General features: G+C 33.4%; 1 long non-coding RNA gene across 2 annotated transcripts in view; it reads left to right on the top strand.

The window, feature by feature from the left end:
- The window catches only part of LOC143239002 (uncharacterized), a 45,870-nt gene that overhangs the window by 12,592 nt on the left and 8,280 nt on the right, over positions 1–24,998 (top strand). For both annotated transcript variants that reach the window (XR_013020904.1, XR_013020903.1), the window contains exon 2: positions 15,499–15,637. This is a non-coding gene — a long non-coding RNA (uncharacterized LOC143239002). The remainder of the gene's footprint in view (positions 1–15,498; positions 15,638–24,998) is intronic.

The following is a 24,998-nucleotide window of genomic DNA, read 5'->3' as shown; positions in this document are numbered from 1 at the left end:
CTTTTTACGTGTCACATTCTTTTCTTTTGTTTTTACACGCCATTGTATGCGTACTAACTAGATACTCAAATAGTTTCTCGAAACGTAAAAGAGAACACGAACGAGCCCGTTGATAAGAAAGTATTATTAAATACGATGGGCTGTAGCCTCTGGATGAGTGGGGGGTAAGGGGGGAGTGTCCCAGTGTCCCCCTTAATTGGGAGGGCAAAAATAAAATGCATAAAAAGTCTGAAATATGAAATAAGTTATGAAATAAAATTATTTGTCAGTTATAAGAATTATATGTATATATATATATATATATATATTATTTTTTTGTATTAAGTCTGAGACACTCAGACGTTTCGGTTTGAAGATGTTGGTTTGTTCTGATATGCTATTACTTTAGTAGCCATCATTGTATGCCTTTATTTCATTTCGCCAGCTCATTGCAACAGTAAAATAAAAGTATTTTTGCAGTTCCGTTTTTTAAAATAAAAAAAGCAAAGTCTCAAAATAGAAAAGATGGCAAAATCTGCCTAATACATTCGAAAACAACAGTTTGTTGTTGTTGTTGAAGATGTAGGTGATCGTTTTATTTCTCAACAAACCGTTCGAAATTATAAAAAAGATAAAGTCATTTACTACGCGAATGTTGTTTTCAAGTACAAAATTATTAATTACTATTGACGTAAATGATGTATAACTAGAAATTCTTATAATTAATTATAGATTAATTTATACTGATAATTTGAAAGTTATTTATAACTTCGCCCTGTTAGGCTTCAGTGTTTTTGTGAATTTTGCCCACTCTTTACTGAAAGTGCTGAGGTTAAGCCCATTCAAATGTATTTCTAAACAAGAACTGTAAAAATATTGCTTTATTTACTGTTGCAATGAGCTGGTTAAATGAAATAAAAGCAGATATTGATGTCAACTGAAGTAATCTTATGTCAGAACAAACCAACGTCTTCAAACCGAAACGTCTGAGTGTCTCAGACTAAATACAAAAAATACTCGAATGGTATAAGACGATTACACTATTTCAGTTATACATAACGAGTTTGTTGCAGGTTTTAAGTTCGAGTATGTGCTGGAAATTTAAAAGTCATAAAACATAATTACAAGTTTGGTTTGAATTTTGCGAAAAGCTGAACGAGGGCTATCTGTGCTAGCCGTCTCTAATTTAACGGTGTAAGACTAGAGGGAAAGCAGCTAGTCATCACCACCCACCGCCAACTTATGGGCTACTCTTTTACCAATGAATAGTGGGATTGACCGCCACATTATAACACCCCCACGGCTGAAAGAGCAAACATGTTGGTGTGACGGGGATTCGAACCCGCGACATTCGAAATACGAGTCGAGTGCCTTGACCACCTGGACGTGCTGAGATAATTATAGGTAAACGTTTGGGATTCGGTTTCTGTAGAAGGCAAAGCCTAACCAGAATTAAATCTTGGATTCGGTTTCTGTAGAAGACAAAGCCTAACCAGAATTAAATCTTGGATTCGGTTTCTGTAGAAGACAAAGCCTAACCAGAATTAAATCTTGGATTCGGTTTCTGTAGAAGACAAAGCCTAACCAGAATTAAATCTTGGATTCGGTTTCTGTAGAAGACAAAGCCTAACCAGAATTAAATCTTGGATTCGGTTTCTGTAGAAGACAAAGCCTAACCAGAATTAAATCTTGGATTCGGTTTCTGTAGAAGACAAAGCCTAACCAGAATTAAATCTTGGATTCGGTTTCTGTAGAAGACAAAGCCTAACCAGAATTAAATCTTGGATTTGGTTTCGACTCAAAAGACCTTGATTTAAACTCGATGAACTAAACTGAAAATGATGTCATAGCTAAATACAGGAAGAAAATCGTGAAACATTAAGTACTGAGATTCAAATTCGTTGGCTCAAAAAAACTGCTGCGTCACGAAATATTGTGAATTTTATAAATGATATCAGTAGCAAAAAAAACAAAACCAGAACCAACCAATGACAACAAAGGAACGAAAGGCATTAGTCGCGTGAGATTTCGTTTACATCTGGCTGTTACATCATATTCTTGGTATATATTTGTTGCTGTCAAAATGGTTCAGTTATGTACGTACAAATTCTCAACTAAATCTTTTCTTTTCCAAATCAAAGATTTGGAAAAGAAAAGATTTAGAATTTTCACTGAGATTGTTTAGTCCGTGACTTTATATATATATATCAAAAACAAAAAAACGAGTTTTAATTATATCAGTATTTATGAATTACCGTGGAATATGAAAATAATTTCAGCCAAGTTGTGTTTATGTTATACGTATGAGTCAAACCAGTCGTTATCACAACACTAGTACAAGCTTATTTGTATCGAAGTATTACAATATATATCACAATATATCCATTCTGTAAGTAAAAACAAGATATAAAAACAATAGACATATCGGCTTTCATTTCATTATTGTTAACATAAGAGGCACCCTGCCTGGTAGTGACATATATTTTCTTCCACTTATAGTTAGAATGAGTTGTTCCCCAAGGTTTTCTTTGTTTTTATGGTTGTTTGAAATTTGGAAATAAGCACAGAACAACACAATGAGCTTTATGTGCTTACCGGGTATCGAAACCTAGATTCTAGCATTGTAAGCCCGCAGACATGCCGCTGTGCCACTAGGGGGCTTCTTGTTATGCACAAAGCTATACAATGGGTTATAAGTTCAGTACTAAACACGGGTATCGAAACCAGTTTTCAGTGTTTTGAAATCTACCGCTGAACCTTGGAGGTTGAGAGAGGGAGTTTCAAAGCAACTGAGATGCTAATTCAGTTATAAATTGTCCAAGTTATTGTTTTACTAATTTATCTTACTTTACTTTCAACACAATAATTCCTCATCAAAAATATAATCCAAGAATCGAAAGTGTTTTAATAAAATTTAAGTCAGATAGTAAAAGTAATGTTTTTTTTTGTTTGGTTGTTTTTTGGTTGCATTACTTACTGTTTGGCCGAATTTCGAATAAATTGTCTTAGTTTATTTCCTACTGCCACAAAAAAATGCTTGACCATCGTGCATGCTTTAAAAAAATAAAATAAGAGTCGTAATTAGAAAAGATTTGTTTAACCTGTTCCATTGAGTTGGAATGGTTCTATGGATGTAAGAGTTTCAAGGTTGGTATTATAGCATGGAAAATTAATAATTCGAACGATTCTTGGTTTGTTTGTTTTTGGATTTCGAGCAAAGCTACGCTAGGCTATCTGCACTAGCCGTCCCTAATTTAGCAGTGTAAGACAAGACGGGAGGCAGCTAGTCATCACTACTCACCGCCAACTGTTGGGCTTCTCGTTTACCAACGAATAGTGGGATTGACCGTTACATTACAATTCTTTCACGGCCTAAAGGGCGAGCATGTTTGGTGTGACGGGGTTCGAACTCGCGACTCTCAGATTACAATTCGAGCGCCTTAACCACCTAGCCATGCTGGACCTATTTTATTATCATCCATGTCATTGGTCTAATTGAAATAAAGCGACATCATCGCCGTTGAAGCAACAATGATCATTGTTTACGCTCTGTTGTATTAAATATTAACGATCTGCTACGAGATGCTAGAAAAACAATATTAAATATTAATAACCTGCTGCGAGAGACTTGAAACAACAATATTAAATATTAACGATCTGCTACGAGATGCTAGAACAACAATATTAAATATTAATAACCTGCTGCGAGATACTTGAAACAATAATATTAAATACTAACGATCTGCTACGAGATGCTAGAAACAACAATATTAAATATTAATAACCTGCTGCGAGATATTTGAAACAACAATATTAAATATTAATAACCTGCTGCGAGATAATTAAAACAACAATATTAAATATTAATAACCTGCTGCGAGATACTTAAAACAACAATATTAAATATTAATAACCTGCTGCGAGATACTTGAAACAACAATATTAAATATTAATAACCTGCTGCGAGATAATTAAAACAACAATATTAAATATTAATAACCTGCTGCGAGATACTTAAAACAACAATATTAAATATTAATAACCTGCTGCGAGATACTTGAAACAATAATATTAAATACTAACGATCTGCTACAAATATTAATAACCTGCTGCGAGATAATTAAAACAACAATATTAAATATTAATAACCTGCTGCGAGATACTTAAAACAACAATATTAAATATTAATAACCTGCTGCGAGATACTTGAAACAACAATATTAAGTGTTCAAGCACTGTTGCTTTATGGGAAATGATTTATTTTTATTTTCTAAGACATGATAAACAGTTAGTATACAATTTATAGTTTTTAAAAAGAAACACATATGCACCGAAAGATAAAACGAATTATGACTTAATAAACGTGTACAAAGGGTTATTATTTCAAACGTTATCTCTAATTTTCATAATCCGTATTACATGGAAAGAAGCTTAAAACTATAAGAGATGGATAGAGAGAAAGAAAATGGGGGTGGGACCTGTAAAAAAGACGTAACTTTTTAAAAAATAAAGAAATGACCGGATATACAGGCAAGTAAGGGGAGTCTATTTTCTTGGTCATTCTAATAATATTCTACTAAACTGAAATTATTAGAATAAAATATTCTGAAACATTCATTCTTTATGTCAGTTAAAAAAAAACTTGAAAGACTTGTTATGGTTGGGTTTTTATAAGTTATTATTTACAGATATGGAAAAACAACTCTAGTGTTTTCAAGTGATGCTTTTGTTTAACTTATACTCTGTATTTTAGAACAAATAATTGGCAAAGCATAAATAATACAGTTTAAACAAAGGTTATTATTGCAAAAAAGTTAGAGAATATACTTATAGTTCACCTTTGTTAACATCAAGAATACACTGACAGTTATATTATTTAAATCCAGTTTAATTTGTTGGGTGTATGCTGTAGTTAGTTTTTTGGGAAAATACGCTTCTGTTAAGAAACTAGTGAAGATCCATTGGGATTGGGGTGTCACAAAATCTACATTAATAACGTGTGTGTGTGTGTTTTCTTATAACAAAGCCACATCGAGCTATCTGATGAGTCCACCGAGGGAATCGAACCCCCTGATTTTAGCGTTATAAATCTGCAGACATTAATAAAGAAAATAACATAAATTAATTAGAAATCAAAGTTGTTTTTTGTTCAATGCCAAATTGAACATAAATTAATATAAATTATACATTTAATACTCTGTTCCCGAAATTTTAAATCTTACATGGTAATTGTTTAAGACAGTGAAATTTGCAAATCGTTTTCAAAATGCTCTCTATCAACAATGCTAAATTATTTATAAAATACTTAAATATAACTGAAATCAACTGGCTGAACAAATACTTAAAAACAACAACAAATAAACACGTCTTTTTAGTTTATGTTCCAACTGCTAACTTTAGGAAAAGGTTCGCTCTTGTGTGGGTATTGATGTTTTATTTCCCAAGGAAGGTCAGATTATTTTCGAAGAGGTATTTATTAGGGTTTGGTTTGTTTTGATTTTCGCGCAAATTTAGCAGTGTAAGACTAAAAGGAAGGCAACTAGTCATCACCACCCATCGCCAACTTTTGGGATGCTCTTTTACCAACGAATAACGAGATTGACTGAAACATTATAATGTTCCCACGCCTGAAAGGGCGAGCGTGTTTGTTTGAAGTTATGGGGAATTGAACCCGCGACCCTCAGATTATGAGTCGAGTGCATTAACTACTTGGCCATGCCGGAGCCCGAAAAGATATTGAATAACTGAGTTTTCTAAATTTATTGAGTATGTGTGTGTTTTCTTATATCAAAGCCACGTCTGGCTATCTGCTGTGTTCACCGTGGGGAATCGAACCCCTGATTTTAGCATTGTAAATCCGAAGACTTACAGCTGTCCCAAAGTTTTCAAGTTACGAGAAATAAAAAACAGGAAACACATATAGAAACTTCAAATTGTTTTTTGAGATAAGTACATAGTGGGCTGTCTCTGTTCTGCCCACCACGGGTATCGAAACCCAGTTTCTAGTTTTGTAAGATCGCAGACGTACCACTGTAACACTGGAAGGCTAAGTCACGTTAATGATGGTTTAAAGTAACTTCACTCAGTAATTTATTTTCAGTGGAACACTATGCAGGCATTTGCTTATTTTTATTACATTTCTAGAGGCTTAATTTTTTACATGTTTTATAGAAGAATGCTAATATTAGTTGGGTTAGCTCAGGTCGTCTTTAGATTTATGACACCGTGGACAAGTATCCAAAACAAAACCCTAACCTTGTAGGTAGGATAACTTGAAAAGTTCTCTAACAGTTATAGAATAGTAACAAGACAATAAATGTGTCCTTAACAGCCACAGCCTGATAGTTTAATATCTATTCAAGTGGGGAGAAACTGTTTTCACGGGGTGTTAAACACATCACCGACTTAAAACAAAATAAACGAGCAAAAGTTTCCACTCAACTGACGAGTCGTAATAGAACCATTCGAAGACTTAAGTACAAATATATTATGTTCGAGTAGATGTCGACTCCCGATGTCTGCCGACGATGACAAATCGTGAACGCTGGGAAACGGACAGAAACTAATTACAATACTGGTATACGTAGAAACAGTGATAAGTTCACCTATGAAACGAAGTAAAAACCTAAAAACCCTTTTTTTGAATTAATTATCTCCGATTTCATTTAAAAGTTAAAAATTACCTGTTGTTGCCGACTCCCCGCAGGTTCTGTTGTGAGGGGATTTGTTTAAAAGAGTTGTTTATGTGCATTTTAATATTATATAAAACAAATGAATTCGAGATTTGAAGGATTGTAATCGCACTGACACGGTTTTCTTTGACCATTTGTTAAGTGTGTGATGATAGACATGCTCGGTGAGTTAATTATTCTGAACACATATTTCGCAGTCCATTATCATAACTTAGACAGCACACGATTTTTATCATAAGTAAGGCGACACATAACTTTAATAAAAAATTTTTAAGTAGAGTCGTCTCTTACTAAATCATATAAAGTGAACACGTTTTGTACTATGCCAACATTTCGTTTATAGTTTCGAATAAAAAAAATGAAAGTGATTTCATTGTAATAAAGAACAATGAAGAACAATGATATGACGTTTTATTTACAAAAAGTAATTTACTAATTTTATTTGTAACGGAATTTTTATTCATTAATATCCAAAGTTACGTTTGTTAATCTATTTCTACTATAGTATGACCATATAAACAGAATAGCCTTACAGTAAACAAGGAGCTATTTTAAAACAGGAGAATTTGTTCCTAATACACTCATTACTGAGTGATTTATTGAACATAGCTTTTAAAAATCTCTATTTATAAAGTAAAATCTTCCGAGGACGAGTCCTATACGAAAACAATGTATTTCGACAAAGTTCAAGTTGTAAATGCAACAATATCCACCACCTTTCGATTTACCTGATAGCTAGTTTTGTGTATAAAATAATTAGGATTTTTTTCTTTACTTTTATATGTCATCCGATGTAGTTTTAACTGTAACAATGTTTGAGGTTTATCATTTAAGATGTTACCATAAGACAGTTTTATACGTAACAATATCTTGACTGTCACACTTTAACTATTATTATTTTTATAGGGAACAATATTCTGATCTCGTAGTTTGACAAATTAACTATTATTATTTACACACATGAACTCTGAAAAAATTCTCACAAATTATTCAAGTATTAGTCGATAAATTACTGTACTGAGCTATTTTCTGTGTGTTTATTCTAAAAGACTTGTACCAAGATTTGGTATGTGTAATTTCTTACGGTTTAATCAGCTTTCAGTACTATAATGTGCCCTCGCTAGTACAGTGGTAAGTCTACCAATTTACAACGCTAAAATCAGGGGTTCGATTTTCCCCCCGGTAGGCTCAGCAGTTAGCCCGATATGGCTTTGTTACAAAAACGCAACACCATTATGTGTTTTATTTTACCAAATTTACAATTTTAAAAGAGAAAACATTGTGAGAACAAAGGGTTAACATTCTACTATTTGTGCTTCATGTATTGAAATAGAGCGCCCCTGTTAATTTGTTTTTTTCTTTCTTCACTGAACCGTTTTCTTTTTCCTCATGTTCGACATTGTAAACGCATATTAAATTAGCATTCTTCCATTCAGATATAGAAACGCACGAACTAAAGTATTGAACACTATAAGATAAGATACGGTCTGCTGAACGAAAGAGCAAAACAGTGCTTTAGTAATGGTATTATAAATCTTATCCGCCACACTATCCTTACCAAAGAAGCATACATAGAAGAGACAACTATCTCCATAAGTCCATAACAAATTGGAACTGCAGAGGGTTTACAGTAAAGGCTTTTTTTGTCACGAGAAGAAACTCTAACGTCTAAGTGCTGAGAAGAAAAAAAAAGTGACCAACTGAACACGGACAAACAACCATAAACAACTTGTTTAGATTCGAACCAACTGAACACGGACATAAAACCATAAACATTTTTTTCAAATTCGGACCAACTGAACACAGACAAAAAACCATAAATAATTTGTTTAGATTCGGACCAACTAAACACGGACAAAAAAGCATAAACAAATTCTTCAAATTTGGACCAACTAAACACGGACAAACAACCATTAACAACTTGTTTAGAATTGGACCAACTGAACACGGACAAACAACCATAAACAACTTCTTCAGATTCGGATTAAAAATTTATATGAATTTTTCCTTCGGTGTTCCAGATACTTGAAATATAAAAGATTTTCCTCTTCCAAAGTAATATCGGTTATTTCGATGTTAAATAAACAAACGGCAGAATAATCTTTATACTTATTTAATTTTAACCATCTCGCACCTCTTTCTCGCCCCCCCTTTTGTTGTTCTCTTTTATACTGACCAAGATTCTTTCATATTATTTACAATTTCTGATCAAAAGTGTTTTGTTTGTTTGTTTGTTTTGAACTATTGCGCAAAGCTACACAAGGAGTATCTGCACTAGCCATCCTTAACTTGGATGTATAAGACTCGAGGGAAGGTAGTTAGTCATCACCAACCCCCGCCAACTCTTGGGCTACTCTTTTACCAACGTATAGTGGGATCGACCATCACTTATAACGACCCCACGGCGAGCATTTTTGGTGTGACGGGGATTCGAACCTGTAATCCTCAGGTTACAAGTTGAGTGCCCTAACCATATGGCCATGCCGGGGCGTATTGAAAGTGATGTTATTGTTTGCGACAGTAGTCAATAAAGCCAGCTCTGTATTACAAAATGACAATAAGTTATCAAACTGGCCATGTCATGGCGAAGTATTTGAGACATATGACTCGCAATCTGAGGGCCGCCGTTTCCAATCCCGTTCTCATCAAATATTCTCCCCCCCTTCAGCCGTGGGGCGTTATAATGTGAAGATCAATCCCACTATTGTTTGGTAAAAGAGTAGCCCAAGAGCTGGCGATGAGTGATGACAACTTCGGAATACGAGTCGAGTGTCTTAATCACCTGGCCACGCCGGGCCCTTTAAAGTTGACCCTCCGCTAGTGCAGCGGTATGTCTCCGGATTTACAACGCTAAAATCAGGGGTTCGATTCCCCTCGGTGGGCTGAGCAGATAGCCCGATGTGGCTTTGCTATAAGAAAAACACACACAAAAAACACACTCCTTTAAAGTTAGTTCAAAATATATATACTAAACTACAATGCAAAGTAATCACCTTAAGTGTAATTAATTAATTACACTCTTATAAGTATTTCTAAGGGAATATCTTTGTTTTCCACATTGTAGCTTTCACAGGTCCATTTCAAATGATTTGTTTTAGAAAAAGTCTCTTGGTCAAACGAAGGTAATGCTTTTAACTTCGCAAATTAGAAACATTTGACATTTATAATTTCTATAGAATGCTCATAAGATGGATTTAAAGTTCTATTTATTGTGAAACATGATCATGCGTGGTATGGTGCATCCTAAATGCCAGTATAACATACGGACTCCTGGTGGTTTTTGTTTGTTTGTTCTTGAATATCTAAAAGAGAAACTCAACGATATGAGGCGAGTCGGAGAACCGACGCTGCTGAGACAACTGTCTAGGGTGGTCTAACTTTTGAAATGCAGGTTTGCTTTGCAATTATACGCCTGCGCCACCTTCAAAGAATTTGAAAGAAAAGTATAAACCCGAGACGTATAAAACTGTGCTTTCTGTCACGAACAGTTCGAACAAAAACCATGCGTTCTGATTTACAACATTTGTAATAAGCATGTTGTTTCTCTGCATATTTAAACAGGCATTGTGGCGTCAGCAGTCCAACCAAAATACCTATCATTATCAGACGTTAAGCCTAGAACAAATGGCACGCACCCATGAAATCACACACACTATCTTATAGACTTAGCAATTCCTTTTATTTCCTTGACTTCGTGAGACCTCAGTGTTTCACCGCATAAAGTAAGCAAGTTCCGGTGATATAAAAATTAAATATATGTACTTAACTATGTCAATCTACACCTTCATGTTCGTTGGTAATTTGACTTCTTTCCTTTTACTGGATATGTTAAAACATTATAAGATAGGCAATACTGTTGCTCACAAACGTGTGCATGTGTTTAAAGAAAGTTGTCCAAAAACAACAACATAAAAGTGGACAAACACGGACGATGCTTTCCTCACTGCCTTTCGTTCTTCGTCAGTGGTTCTCCTGAACAATGTAGGATACAATGCATGCTCGGATCGCGAACCCATTTGTCCTTAGCGTTAGCGTGCGTCACAACCCTTCGCTTTAATTATTCGTAAATCCTAGCATTGCTTAGCTAAGACGTAACAGGAAGCATGAGTCTTTTACGGAAAAGTATGCATATATACAAGTGTGTGTGCGCGTATTGTACGGGTATACATATACAGACACGTATTTTCTCTGTATATATGTGTATGCGTCTCTCTCTCTCTCTGTGTGTGTGTATATATATATATAGACTATTTTTAGAAGAATAAAACGAATTGTTCATAACAGGCAAATTGTCTATACATAATCCCCTTCCAGTTTCACAGTCTATGGACTTACAACGCTAGAAAGCGGATTTCGATACCCGAGCAAAGCACAGATATCTAACTGTCCTTCTTGATGACGAGAAACCCGCTTGAAATAAAAATATATCTCAGAACGGCTGATATGGGTATTAACACTTTTACTGATAAGGAGAGGACAACGTTTCGACCTTCCTAGCATATTGTATTGTAAGAAACTCGCACATTGTATATGTTATTAACGGTTTTATATTGAAACAAAGATTGAGGCAAATGCAGTCTAAAGTTATCATGTTAAAGAGATTAACATTATAATTTATTAAACGTGATACTACTTATATTTACAGTGTTAAAATCTAATATGCCTTGTTGCATAGCTATGCGAACTGTAGTTAATACAGCAAGGAAAAGGACTCTACATATACTGACTTCGCACAGCAAATTTTAAAATTTGAAAGTATTCCATTTATTGTTACACGTAACACCGATTAAAGCAATTTTTAAAGAAAAATTGTATTCACAACACTGTTTAGATTATCGAAACATCAGGAGAGATGTTACCTATATTAATAATTGTAGCTATTGTGTTACATATAGTAATAATTGTAGCTATTATGTTACATATAGTAATCATTGTAGCTATTATGTTACATGTATTAATAATTGTAGCTATTATCTTATATATAGTAATAATTGTAGCTATTGTGTTACATATAGTAATAATTGTAGCTATTATATTACATATAGTGATAATTGTAGCTATTGTGTTACATATAGTAATAATTGTCGCTATTATGTTACATATAGTAATAATTGTAGCTATTGTGTTACATATAGTAATAATTGTAGCTATTATGTTACATATAGTAATAATTGTAGCTATTGTGTTACATATAGTAATAATTGTAGCTATTATATTACATATAGTGATAATTGTAGCTATTATGTAACATATAGTAATAATTGTAGCTATTATGTTACATATAGTAATAATTGTAGCTATTGTGTTACATATAGTAATAATTGTAGCTATTATATTACATATAGTAATAATTGTAGCTATTGTGTTACATATAGTAATAATTGTAGCTATTATATTACATATAGTGATAATTGTAGCTATTGTGTTACATATAGTAATAATTGTAGCTATTGTGTTACATATAGTAATAATTGTAGCTATTATATTACATATAGTGATAATTGTAGCTATTATATTACATATAGTGATAATTGTAGCTATTATGTTACATATAGTAATAATTGTAGCTATTATGTTACATATAGTAATAATTGTAGCTATTGTGTTACATATAGTAATAATTGTAGCTATTATATTACATATAGTAATAATTGTAGCTATTGTGTTACATATAGTAATAATTGTAGCTATTATATTACATATAGTGATAATTGTAGCTATTATGCGAATGGGAAAATATTTACACATCATAATACATTACACAAAAGAAGATTGCGAGACTAAAATGAAACACTTTGAACCTACTGTTATACATAAAACTACCAAATGAAATCCTGCAAGAAATAACGCACACCAAAACATTGCTACACATTTCACTAACTAAAGTTATTTCTTTTAAATCTATGCCTAACTGTCATGACAAAAACGACATAACTAAAACTTTGTTAAACAAAAAAAACTGCAGTTTTGATGTTGAAGTAAGGCAATCAAAATATTGTTATGTGTGAAAATAATAATTGTTAGCATGTCAAAGTAAGACAATCAAAATATTGTTTTGTGTGAAAATAATAATAGTTAATTTGTCAAACTACGAGATCAGAATATTGTTTCCTATGAAAATAATAATAGTTAAAGTGTGACAGCCAAGATATTGTTGCGTATAAAACTGTCTTATGGTAACATCTTAAATGATAAATCTTAAACATTGTTACAGTTAAAACCACATCGGATGACAAATAAATGTAAAAAAAAATCCTAATTATTTTATACACAAAACTAGCTGTCAGATAAATCGAAAGGTGGTGGATATTGTTGCATTTACAATTTAATAAAAAAGTAAACATAATGAGAACCTATTTACACCATTTTTATTATTTGTTGTATGTGATAATGATTGTTAGAAGAGATCTGTTGTTTTAACAACAACAGTTTTGAGTAAAACATAAGGAAGGAAGTTCTTAATATAATATGATTTACTAACTGGCGTATCCGTCACCTGGATAGAAGTTATGTAAATTGATAATAAGAGGCCCGACATGGTCAAGCGTGTTGAGGCGTGCGACTCGTAATCTGAGGGTTGCTGGTTCGCATCCCCTTCACGCCAAACATGCTTGCCCTTTCAGCCGTGGGGGGCGTTATAAAGTGACGGTCAATCCCACTATTCGTTGGTGAAAGAGTAGCCCAAGAGTTGGCGGTGGGTGGTGATGACTAGCTGCCTTCCCTCTAGTCTTACACTGCTAAATTAGGGACGGCTAGCACAGATAGCCCTCGAGTAGCTTTGTGCGAAATAAAAAAAAACAATTGATAATAAGTGAAAAGTTATCTTAAGACATGAAAAGTTGTTTCTGTTATACGTAAACGTAAAAAAACCAACGTCTATAACAATTAAAAAAACACAACACTCAATGAACCTTCAAATCAACTTTGGTGAAGATCCATTTTCGGGATGAGAACTAAAAAACGCAAACACCTCCATAAAAACCCCAAAATAAAAAACTAAAATCCTGTGTTTACCTTTGCATGGGCCTAATGAACTTTAACACCAAATTTGGCGAAGATCCAAAACTAGCGAAGCAATTTGTAGATATACAATAGACAGTACTATTATATTTATTTATTATATTATATTATTTGTAGATATACAATAGACAGTACTATTATATTTATTTATTATATTGTACTATTTGTAGATATACAATGGACAGTACTATTATATTTATTTATTATATTATAATATTTGTAGATATACAATAGACAGTACTATTATATTTATTTATTATATTGTACTATTTGTAGATATACAATAGACAGCACTATTATATTTATTTATTATATTGTACTATTTGTAGATATACAATAGACAGTACTATTATATTTATTTATTATATTGTACTATTTGTAGATATACAATGGACAGTACTATTATATTTATTTAGATTCATACTCTACGTTCAGTTGGAGTTTAAACATAAAACTAAATATTGGGCTATTTGTGCTCTGCTCACAACGGGTATCGAAACTCGGTTTCTAGCGTTGTAAATTCATTGACATACCGTTATGCCACTGGAAAGTCGTACGTTCAGAAGACAAATAAAGAGAAGAATCTATTCTATGGAAGTTCTGACCTAAAATTATTATGTGTTAAACCGAAATCTCAGTTACTAAAAAAAAGTAATTTTTTTCAATGTAGCTGAAGAAAATGTGTGATACGAACGATCATTGGACACAAAAGGAGAACACCTAAAATTAGGTAAATAACATTGATTCTTTTCATGTGTCACTCAAGCAGGATATGCCATTTAATTTCGTGATGCATTTATAGAATACAGTGTCGTTTAACAATATCGTAAGTTTCATTCGTTTCCGTCATGTTTACATTATTTCTCTGCAACTTTTTGGTCGTCTCTTCATTAAATTAAATATCCCTCCAAGATACTAAGCACGCAAGATGGATAACCATAACATAATATTAAAGACCATCTGAGCTATTCTGTCTACTAAATAAAACCAAATTCTTCGAGAAAATATATGTATAATATACGTGAAAATTAATATATAACTTAGTACTTATAACTTGAAGGAGTTTTAGAAGTGGATAAGTTAATGACAAGTTAGAGAGTTTCTCTCTCATCTTTCGACTGGACGAAAGCTGGACCCATGAAGGACTGTGGGTCAACCTGCTTTTGTGATCTACTGCTGACGGGCGTTTTTCTGGACTAAAAAGTATTTCTTTTTATCTGCTGACCTAAGCTGAAATCAGTTACACTTCACTCAGGCCCTTTGTGTGTCACTGACATTTATACAGGTTTATCGTAACTTCAATATAATTAATTTGTTTTAAATTTCGCGCAAAGCTACATGAGGACTATCTGCGCTAGCCGTCCCTAATTTAGCAGTGTTAGACCAATGGGAAGGCAGCTGGTCATCACCACCCACCGCCAACTCTTGGGCTACTCTTTTCCCAACGAATAGTAGAATTGACCGTAACATTATAACACCCCCACGGCTGAAAGGGCCAGCATGTTTGATGTGACGGGGATTCGAATCCGCGACCCTCAAATTACGAGTCGAATGCCTTAACCACCTGATCATGTCGGGCCCAGTATAATTAGTAACTTAGAACAAGAAATTTTGTTAACTCATTCTCGCTTGATTATGTTTTAAAATTAATTATACTCTGAGGTCACAAATATTTATTTATGTTTGTCAGGTATTTTAAGATAAAATGACTTAGCTCTACGTAAGAGGAAAAAAGATACGTTTTTGAATTGAATAATGATTGCTGTACAAAATAAGTGTCTTTGTAACAAATGCAAATTTATTTTAGCTACAGTTGAAGGAATTACTACCAGTCAAACCAAACCGGATCTCAACGACGACCACCGACTCAGATATAGTTAACAACGATCGAAACACGAGGGATCATCACGAGCAAAAAAACACTTAAATGATTTGGTCATTTATAGGTAAAGTTGTTATTCTTGTAAAGTATGAAACGTTATCGAAACGGATTATAATCTTAAAGTATTGTTAATATAAAGTTTGAAACGTTACCAAAATGGGTCATAATCTTAAGGTATTGTTATTATAAAGGTTTAAACGTTACCAAAATAAATCACAATCTTAAGGTAATTATTAATACATAGTTTAACACTTCATCAAATTGGGTCATGATCTTAATATATTGTTAATATAAAGTTTGAAACATTACCAAAATGGGTCATAATCTTAAGGTATTGTTACCGTGTTTCTCCGAAAATAAGACAGGGCTTATATTAATTTTCACTCCAAAATATGACACTAGGGCTTATTTTCGGGGGATGTCTTATTTTGATATATTAAAAAAATGAAGTTACAAAGTAAAACTATTAAACTAACCATTTAAAATAAACTATTATTAAACTATTAAACTAACTGATTAATACTTAAACAAACTAATTAACTAACTATTAAACTAATTAATAAATTATTTTTTTTATTTCTTTCCTCTTCCTGCCACTCTTAACTAGGGCTTATTTTAAGGGTAGGGCTTATATTAAAACTATCCCCAAAAATCACACTAGGTCTTATTTTCGGAGAAACACGGTATTATAAAGGTTTAAACGTTACCAAAATAAGTCATAATCTTAAGGTAATTATTAATACATAGTTTAAAACTTCATCAAAATGGGTCATGATCTTAATATATTGTTAATATAAAGTTTGAAACGTTACCAAAATAAGTCATAATCTTAAGGTAATTATTAATACATAGTTTAAAACTTCATTAAAATGGGTCATGATCTTAATATATTGTTAATATAAAGTTTGAAACGTTACCAAAATAAGTCATAATCTTAAGGTAATTATTAATACATAGTTTAAAACTTCATCAAAATGGGTCATGATCTTAATATATTGTTAATATAAAGTTTGAAACGTTACCAAAATAAGTCATAATCTTAAGGTAATTGTTAATACATAGTTTAAAACTTCATCAAAATGGGTCATGATCTTAATATATTGTTAATATAAAGTTTGAAACGTTACCAAAATAAATTATAATCTTAAGGTAATTGTTAATACATAGTTTAAAACTTCATCAAAATGGGTCATAATCTTTAGGTACTATTAATATAAAGTTTGAGATGCTTCTCGAATGGATTATAAATCTCAAGACATGGTTAATGTGAAACTTGAATGAGACAACATTGGTGCTACAGTAGATTAAGTCCACTAACAGATGTTTGGTGCTACAGTGGATTAAGTCCACTAACAGGTGTTTGGTGCTACAGTGGATTAAGTCCACTAACAGGTGTTTGGTGCTACAGTGGATTAAGTCCACTAACAGGTGTTTGGTGCTACAGTAAATTAAGTCCACTAACAGGTGTTTGGTGCTACAGTGGATTAAATCCACTAACAGGTGTTTGGTGCTACAGTGGATTAAATCCACTAACAGGTGTTTGGTGCTACAGTGGATTACATCCACTAACAGGTGTTTGATGCTGCAGTGGATTAAGTCCACTAACAGGTATATGGTGCTACAGTGGATTAAGTCCACTAACAGGTGTTTTCGTTCTCAGTTCCTTCTGTTATTTCTTCAATACGCGTATACATTTTGTATTTTTACTGCGCATTAAATAATAAATACAGAACGTGGAAGTGTTTAACATCTTGCAAAATCTTTACTTTTATGTTACAACTGGAGTACTGAGTAATTAATACAAACTCAGTTCACCAAGACTGCTTCTTGTTAGACGAATTTTGTTTTCACGCTGACATGAATAGCGCTATTGAATTACTTGTTTAAATTGAAATGTTATATATTAAACAGACATGTAACGCTTGTCTATATGTTACGTACTGGCTATTACTGGTAGCCCTACAAAGAAGAGTGTGTATGTTCATGCTAGGGTAATGAAAAACATACTGTATATTCACGCTGACGTCTTCAGAACTACATAGATAATTTAGATATTTTTTAACCGTGTTTCTAACGATCCTTATTTTCCCTAATGGTTTCAAAACTTACACGTTCGTTTCATTGATCTCGTAACTGCTGTAAACTGTTCCAGTTTAATCAGTTTTTCTACAAAACATTTGCAGCTTATTGCTAATATTTTCTGCACACTGAAAAATAATATCAGTATTTATGGATGGGGACAATTCAATATTCACTTGCCAGATTATGGATCTGAAGTTCGTTCGTTCGCGTCCCGTTACTTAAAAAAAAAAAAAAAATTGGTGTTCCTTGCTTTGTAGCCTTTAATGCGTTATAAGTGTGATGTTCAAACCCCGCCTTTCGATTTTAGATGCACAGCCGAAAAGATGGCAGTTTGTGGTGTTGGCTAAATGCTTTCTATTTAGTTTCGTAGCTCACAGTTAGGGACTGCTACCTCAGATAGTTCTTGTATGGCTTTGCTAGAACAAAGAAATATCAGTATTTACATTAAAAATAATATATATATTCAATTCAGTTTACAGCAAATGAACATGTTTCATACTGTTACACTCCGTTGGAGATATAATAGAGCTTGGAAGACTGACACATAAGCCTATAGAAATATTAATACATGTAACTCCACATTTATCACTTTCATATTACGACTCGCACTTTACCTATTCATAAGGCTGGGAGATCTGTCACTATCATAGAAACATGTATAAGATTATATGAGACAAATTATTTCATTCTTTGTTCCTAACTATGGGTATCTCCATTTTGTTTGCCGTAACAATCAGTCACTCCAATGTAATGTTCGGTTGATCCATGATTCACCTTCAAGTAGTAGTTACCAAAGCTACAACCAAATTTGGGTTTTGAGAATTGGCTGGTTTAATATGTTTTCCATTTTTTGTATATATACCACATACTGTCAGTGTTTCGAAAATTAAGACACGTATATATATTTTAAAATCATATTAAAATATGTGACTTAAAGTCTAGTATCTCAGAAATAAAACCTAATATGGTTTACTTGCATAAGAAAAAAAATCAGAATAAACTGGGATATTTCATAAAAACAGACGCCTCATGAATCATGACCAATATCACGTACCGTCTGTGCCAAAATAAAAAAAAAATATATTGATGTATAAATTCAGACTCAAACAACGCCGTCTTTGGAGTGATTTGTGAGTTATTGTTTATCGTAGATTGTATGCATTCTGTGTACTTATAAATTTTGTCAATAAAGTTTTTTATTATATTTTGTTGTTATGTCAGCGATACGTTGGACTTTGACATATTTACAATAAATAATTAAAAAGCTGAATAAAACCGAAAACTTAAGTTCTAATTGGGAAACTTATAAAACGCAAAAATAAAGTTGTTTTTTTTGGACGATTTAATATATGTAGACGTTCAGATATAACGGTAAACCTTCAGCAAAAAGGGAAAGAAATGCACAGCTAGTGGAACTCGCCTGTTTGTAACAAATCATTTAGTCGCCAACAAGCTGACACTTGTGCTCGCGTGGGAGCGCTGCGATAAGAATTTTTTTTTACGTACTCTTCGTATATTGAGCTGCTATGAAAAATCGTTTGGACCTAGAAGACATATATCTCTCGAGAAAATAATAAAACCCGGCGTGTTTTTTATGTATTAAGAAACTGGTCTAGTCCGGAGGCTAGAGGAAAAGTATTATAATGCTTTATAGTATCTTATATTTATTAATATAAATCGGAAAAGAAATCCAATTTTTTTGCTGTTAATGGAAACAACGGTCGCCAGTTTTGGTCAAAAAAAGACAAAATATTCGGGGTATTTAAAAATGCACTTTATTATATATTCACGTAACGAAGTTTTGAACACAATGAATATTGTTTTGATTTGAACATAGCACATAAAATAATGAGCTATTTTATCAATTTAAAAGTAATTATTACAATATACCTTTTTTTTCACATGCATGGGAAATGTGGCGAGACACATTACGGACTTGAAATATGGACGTTTCTTATAATACCGCTTATATAACCTCATCCAACAGCACAGAATACAAACTAAAACCGTATCGGCGCATTCAGCTCCTTGGTGTTGTTGTAAATAACCAAGTACAGTGCAACCGCTTCAAAAAGTACCCTCATATCATTACTTTAGATACAAAAACGACATACATTTAATTAACTGTTGTATTAAAACGTTAAGCTACGGTGAGTTTATCATAAAAGTAAGCGAAATATCTTAAACATGATGAATGTAATCGGCAAAATCACCTTATCTTTTGACTTGTTTGCTTGTTGTTGTTTTTTTAATTTCGCGCAAAGCTACACCAGGGCTATCTGCGCTTGCCGTTACTAATTGAGCACTGTAAGACTAGAAGAGAGACAGCTAGTCATTACAACCCACCGCCAAAATCTTGGGCTACTCTTTTACCAACAAATAGTGAGATTGACCGTCACATTATAACGCCCCCACGGCTGAAATGGTGATCATGGTTGATGTGATGGGGGATTCGAACCCTCAACCCTCGTATTACGAGTGGAGAGTCTTAACCACCTGGCCATGCCGGGTCCTATCTTTTGGGTACTAAGTTTCAAAACAGCCGATGATGCTTAGAAACATAAAAATGAAGCATGTTTACATGTAACAAATGTTAATAAAATCATTTCGTCTCACTTACAAATCAAATCACGAATGTTGTGATATCAGCGATGAAGGGCCCGGCATGGCCCGGTGGTTAAGGTACTCGACTCGTAATCCGAGGGTCGCGGGTTCGAAGATATTGTCCTTTCCAAAAAAAAAAAAGATAACTCGTTAGTTAACAAGTAGGCTCGGTATGGCTGGGTGGTTAAGGCGCTCGACTCGTAATCTAAGGGTCGCGGGTTTGAATCCCGGTCGCACCAAACATGCTTGCCCTTTCAGCCGTGGGGGCGTTATAATGTGACAGTCAGTCCCACTATTCTTTGTTAAAAAAAATAGCCCAACAGTTGGCAGTGGGTGGTGATGACTAGTTGCCTTCCCTCTAGTCTTACACTGATAAATTAGGGACGGCTAGCGCAGATAGCCTTCGTGTAGCTTTGCGCGAATTTCAAAAACAACAAAAAAAGAGCACTAGAGATATAATTATCATAATACTAAAGTTATAAAGTGGAATAATTTCAGAGCTATTGGATTTTACTTCGTTTTTTTTTTCTAATCATGCTTTAGATAACATAATCGTAGCAAAATACAGCACAAATACACACACAAATACACTTGTTGTATTGCGTATCCAGTGAAATTGATGTTCCGAAAGTATACATTAATAGCAATCCCAGAGTCGTAAAAAACGTGCAGAGCGTATCTCAAATTTATTAATTTATTATTATTTTTACAAGAAAAAGTTATTAGGGTTAAATGACTTTGAGTTTTTTTTAAAATACATTTTTAATCACTACTGCTAATGGAAGTTAAACGAAAATAACAAGTGGAAATGCGTCATTATACGGAAAATATACAAGCCTTTGCCTCAGATGTGCCCTCACTTTTCCTTTCCATCTCGCTTTCCTTCGATAAAAAGATCTATATAAAACGAAGAGAGAATTTACTCATTCAGGAAAAGTTGACAGAAATGGTATATTTGCAAGTTGAGGATGAAAGTTTAGCCTCGAAGAGGATATGATATGCATTTTCATGACTTTATGATGATGTAATTTAAGTGCAAATCTCAATCATGTATCACGTTATAAAAGCGTAGTTTACTCACAGGATTTCGCGCGTTATAATGTTACTAGAATGAAATACTGCTCCAACACATAAACTCTCTTCCTACCATTATATGCAATTTCTCATATAGATAGATAAACAGAAAGACATATATAAATATAACAGGAAGACCGATCGATCGATGAATAGACTTATTACTATGCCCTACCACAGAAAGAGCTTTAAATAACTATTTTTTGACACCAGTTGTAGCTTATTTTATTAGTTTTAATTAAGTATTTTATATTATCTAAGTTTAAACCCACATACCAGGACTAGCGATATCTGACGTTCACTTCTTTTTTGTTTTTTCTTCTTCTTTCTATTAATACCTTCATTACGACGAGATTCGTCACCACAGATAAATTTACGGGTAACGCGAGGAACAACGAATGAAATGAACATAGTATGAACAAAAAATGTAATACGGAAAAATGTATTAAAATAATACTGTTTACTGAGCTGAGTTGTTTGAACTTCGCGCAAAACTACACGAGGACTGTTTGTATTAACCGTCCCGAATCTACCAGTGTAAAATTAAAGGGAAGGTAGCTTAATCATCACCACCCACCGCCAACTCTTGAGCTACTCTTTTTACCAACAAACAGTGAGATTAGCTATAACTGTATAACACCCCACTGCTGAGAAGGAGAAAATGTTTAGCTGGACGGGGATTCGAACCTTCGACCCTCAGATTGCGAATTGAGCGCCCCTAACGACCTTTACGCGGAGTTAATTATTTAATTATTACAATAAATTTCTCTATTAAAATGTTTATTGCATGAGCTATTCGTATTTCCTTTGTGCGTACAGAAGGAATTGGCATTAGTGTTGTATGATGAAGTCGGACGAACAGACACAGGAAAATTTCGAACTAAAGACAAAATTCTATACATAGAGGGCGATTATTCAAAAACAGCAACAACAAAAATACATACATACTTTATTACGTGTTTAAAATAATTGTGTCAGAGAAACTAAATTCTACACAAGTACATTGCAAACCATAGATTCTATTCAGAAAATTTTGAGGACATGAATGGTGCAGTGTATTTCCAAGCCACAGTATACTTCATCTTTAAGTAGCCTTTTTATTATTCGCAAATTAAAGCGTTGTTTTTTTTCTCTCTCTTTCACCAGTACGAGATGGGTGAGCTAAATAAAATACGCGTTCAGTGCACGTATACGATATTGCGAGAACAAATGACTGATGTCCATAACAGACGGCGTTTGCTGTTGTTTTGGAATTTCGCACAAAGCTACTCGGGGGCTATCTGTGCTAGCCGTCCCTAATTTAACAGTGTAAGACTAGAGGGAAGGCAGCTAGTCATCACAACCCACCGCCAACTCTTGGGCTACTCTTTTACCAACGAATAGTGGAATTGACCGTCACATTATAACGCCCCCACGGCTGGGAGGGCGAGCATGTTTGGCGCGACGCGGGCGCGAACCCGCGACCCTCGGATTACGAGTCGCACGCCTTACGTGCCATGCCGGGCCCAGGCGTTTGCAGTAGCTATAAACGTTGATTAAGAATGACGAGTGTGTTTGTGTGTTTTCTTATAACAAAGCCACATCGGGCTATCTGCTGAGCCCACCGAGGGGAATCGAACCCCTGATTTTAGCGTTGTAAATCCTGAGACTAGCGTTGGCTTAAGAATGACGAAAAGCGCGTCGTACATCTTCTTATGAAGATGTTTGAAACATTCTATAACACATCCATACTTTCCCGAATAAAACTTGTCTCATTGTGACACTGTCGAAGTTTCTTTCTCCCATGTTGGGTTCGCTTATAGCTGAGCGCAAAGCTACACGTTGAGCTATTTCGGACACTGGGGGACAAACCCCCTGTGAAAAGTAGTTTTTAAGAAAACTATTTCTTAATCCAAGGTACCTTTACAAATGCATAGTATTCTAGATTTAAATTAAATGTTTTCGGATTTCAACTTAGAGAATAACGTGCGTTAACAGTTTGTTAGATTTTCATTTAGCGCCCCCTTTATTAACGTCGCCAGTCATGTTTTCACACATGCTTTAACAGTTAAAAATCAGTATTTATAAACTAATGACAGATTATAATCTTAGAATATAAGCATAAAGTCTCAAAAGGAAATTATAACGAGTCTGTTTGCTTGATAGGAAGGAAATTCAGTAACCCAGTTAGCGCAATGAAACTGTTATTTTAAACTGTTCTAACAGTACCACCTTTGTTTGGGATAATTTGTTATTTTAAACTATTGTAACAGTTCCACCTTTATTTGGGAGAATTTTACGATTTCTTTAGAAAGTTTTTTTTTTTAACTGACTAATGTTACGTTTCTGTACAAATAGTACAAATTAAAAGTAATAAATGTATAGAATATTATTACAGTGTAAGTTCAGTTTTAACCTACAACAATTCATAATTTTTCTAAAGTAATATATGCTTAAGTGAGTGTAGACGACTTTCTATTTGGTAAATAATAACATACTTGTTTCTGTTCCGTTTTACTTATCATAATGGGTTAATTTTAACATTCTACAAATAAGCAAAAATCGACTAAACAATTTGAAATTCGACAGAAAAAACATACAATATTTTATATAAAATTTAAGTACCAGTTAAGTGACCCTTGTTGACCTTGTTATAATTTTAAATTACCATGTAAGCTTGAAACGCACGCTCAGTTATATATATATATATATATTTAAAGGCGCTGTTGTTTGTTATTAAGCTCAAAGCTGCACAAAGTGCTGTCTGTGTTCTTTCCACCACGGGTATCGAAACGCGGATTTTTGCAGTATATAAATCTCAAGGTAAACCGTTATGCCACTGAGGGGATTTTAAGACACACTTTTAAATAAAGAATAAAATACTTATATTATTTAGGGCATCATAAGATATTAATGTTTCTAACGCGGTTCTCAAACGTCTGAATCAACGTGTTATATGTTGTAGTTGTTAAATGTAAAAGAAAGGGTGTTAAACATGATATACCCATACAAAAAACAACAACAAATAACAAAGTGGTAACTGAAAAGAAAGCAATTAGATCACAAATAAAGGTTGTTTATTAATGTTACATAATGTTGCCCTAATAAAGAAATATCCTGTAGCAGATATACGTCCAACAACGCTGTTTTAAAGGGTTTTTGGATAACAAAACGGAAAAAAATATTATACACTTTATTTTTACATTGTTTGACTTATGATCAACTAGAATGTATTTATTTTTAAAAAATATCTTTTTATCTGTAACACTTTGATTATTCTACATAAGTGTTTGTTATAGTGTCTTTCAGTTGTGCAAACTGGACAGATGTACACATTTATACGTCGTGTAAATTAATCACGAGGAAGTCGCAACGGCGAAAAGTTGGTTGAAATAACGAATATATTTACCTGGAATGTGAATGTCGTTTCGGTTAAACTTTTTTACCAAACTGTCTATCATGATATCTGATATTTCATTCGGTAACGTAAATGTATTACCATTGTTGCCATAAAAGTACAAGTATTACGGTAGTTTTACTTTATATAGTCGAATTTTATCAGCACGTGAGTAATAACAATCGACTTCATATAATTTCTACGATATTTCATCGGCTGTCGGTGTGTTTTATTAATTACAGAACATTAAGACGAGTTGATGACGTTTTGAAACCGAAATTATGAATTA

The sequence above is a fragment of the Tachypleus tridentatus genome, chromosome 2 (genome assembly GCF_004210375.1).
Source record: "Tachypleus tridentatus isolate NWPU-2018 chromosome 2, ASM421037v1, whole genome shotgun sequence".
In the NCBI taxonomy this organism is placed as follows: domain Eukaryota; kingdom Metazoa; phylum Arthropoda; class Merostomata; order Xiphosura; family Limulidae; genus Tachypleus; species Tachypleus tridentatus.
The sequence above is the reverse complement of the archived record's forward strand: the minus strand, read 5'-3'. Positions and strand labels throughout refer to the sequence as shown.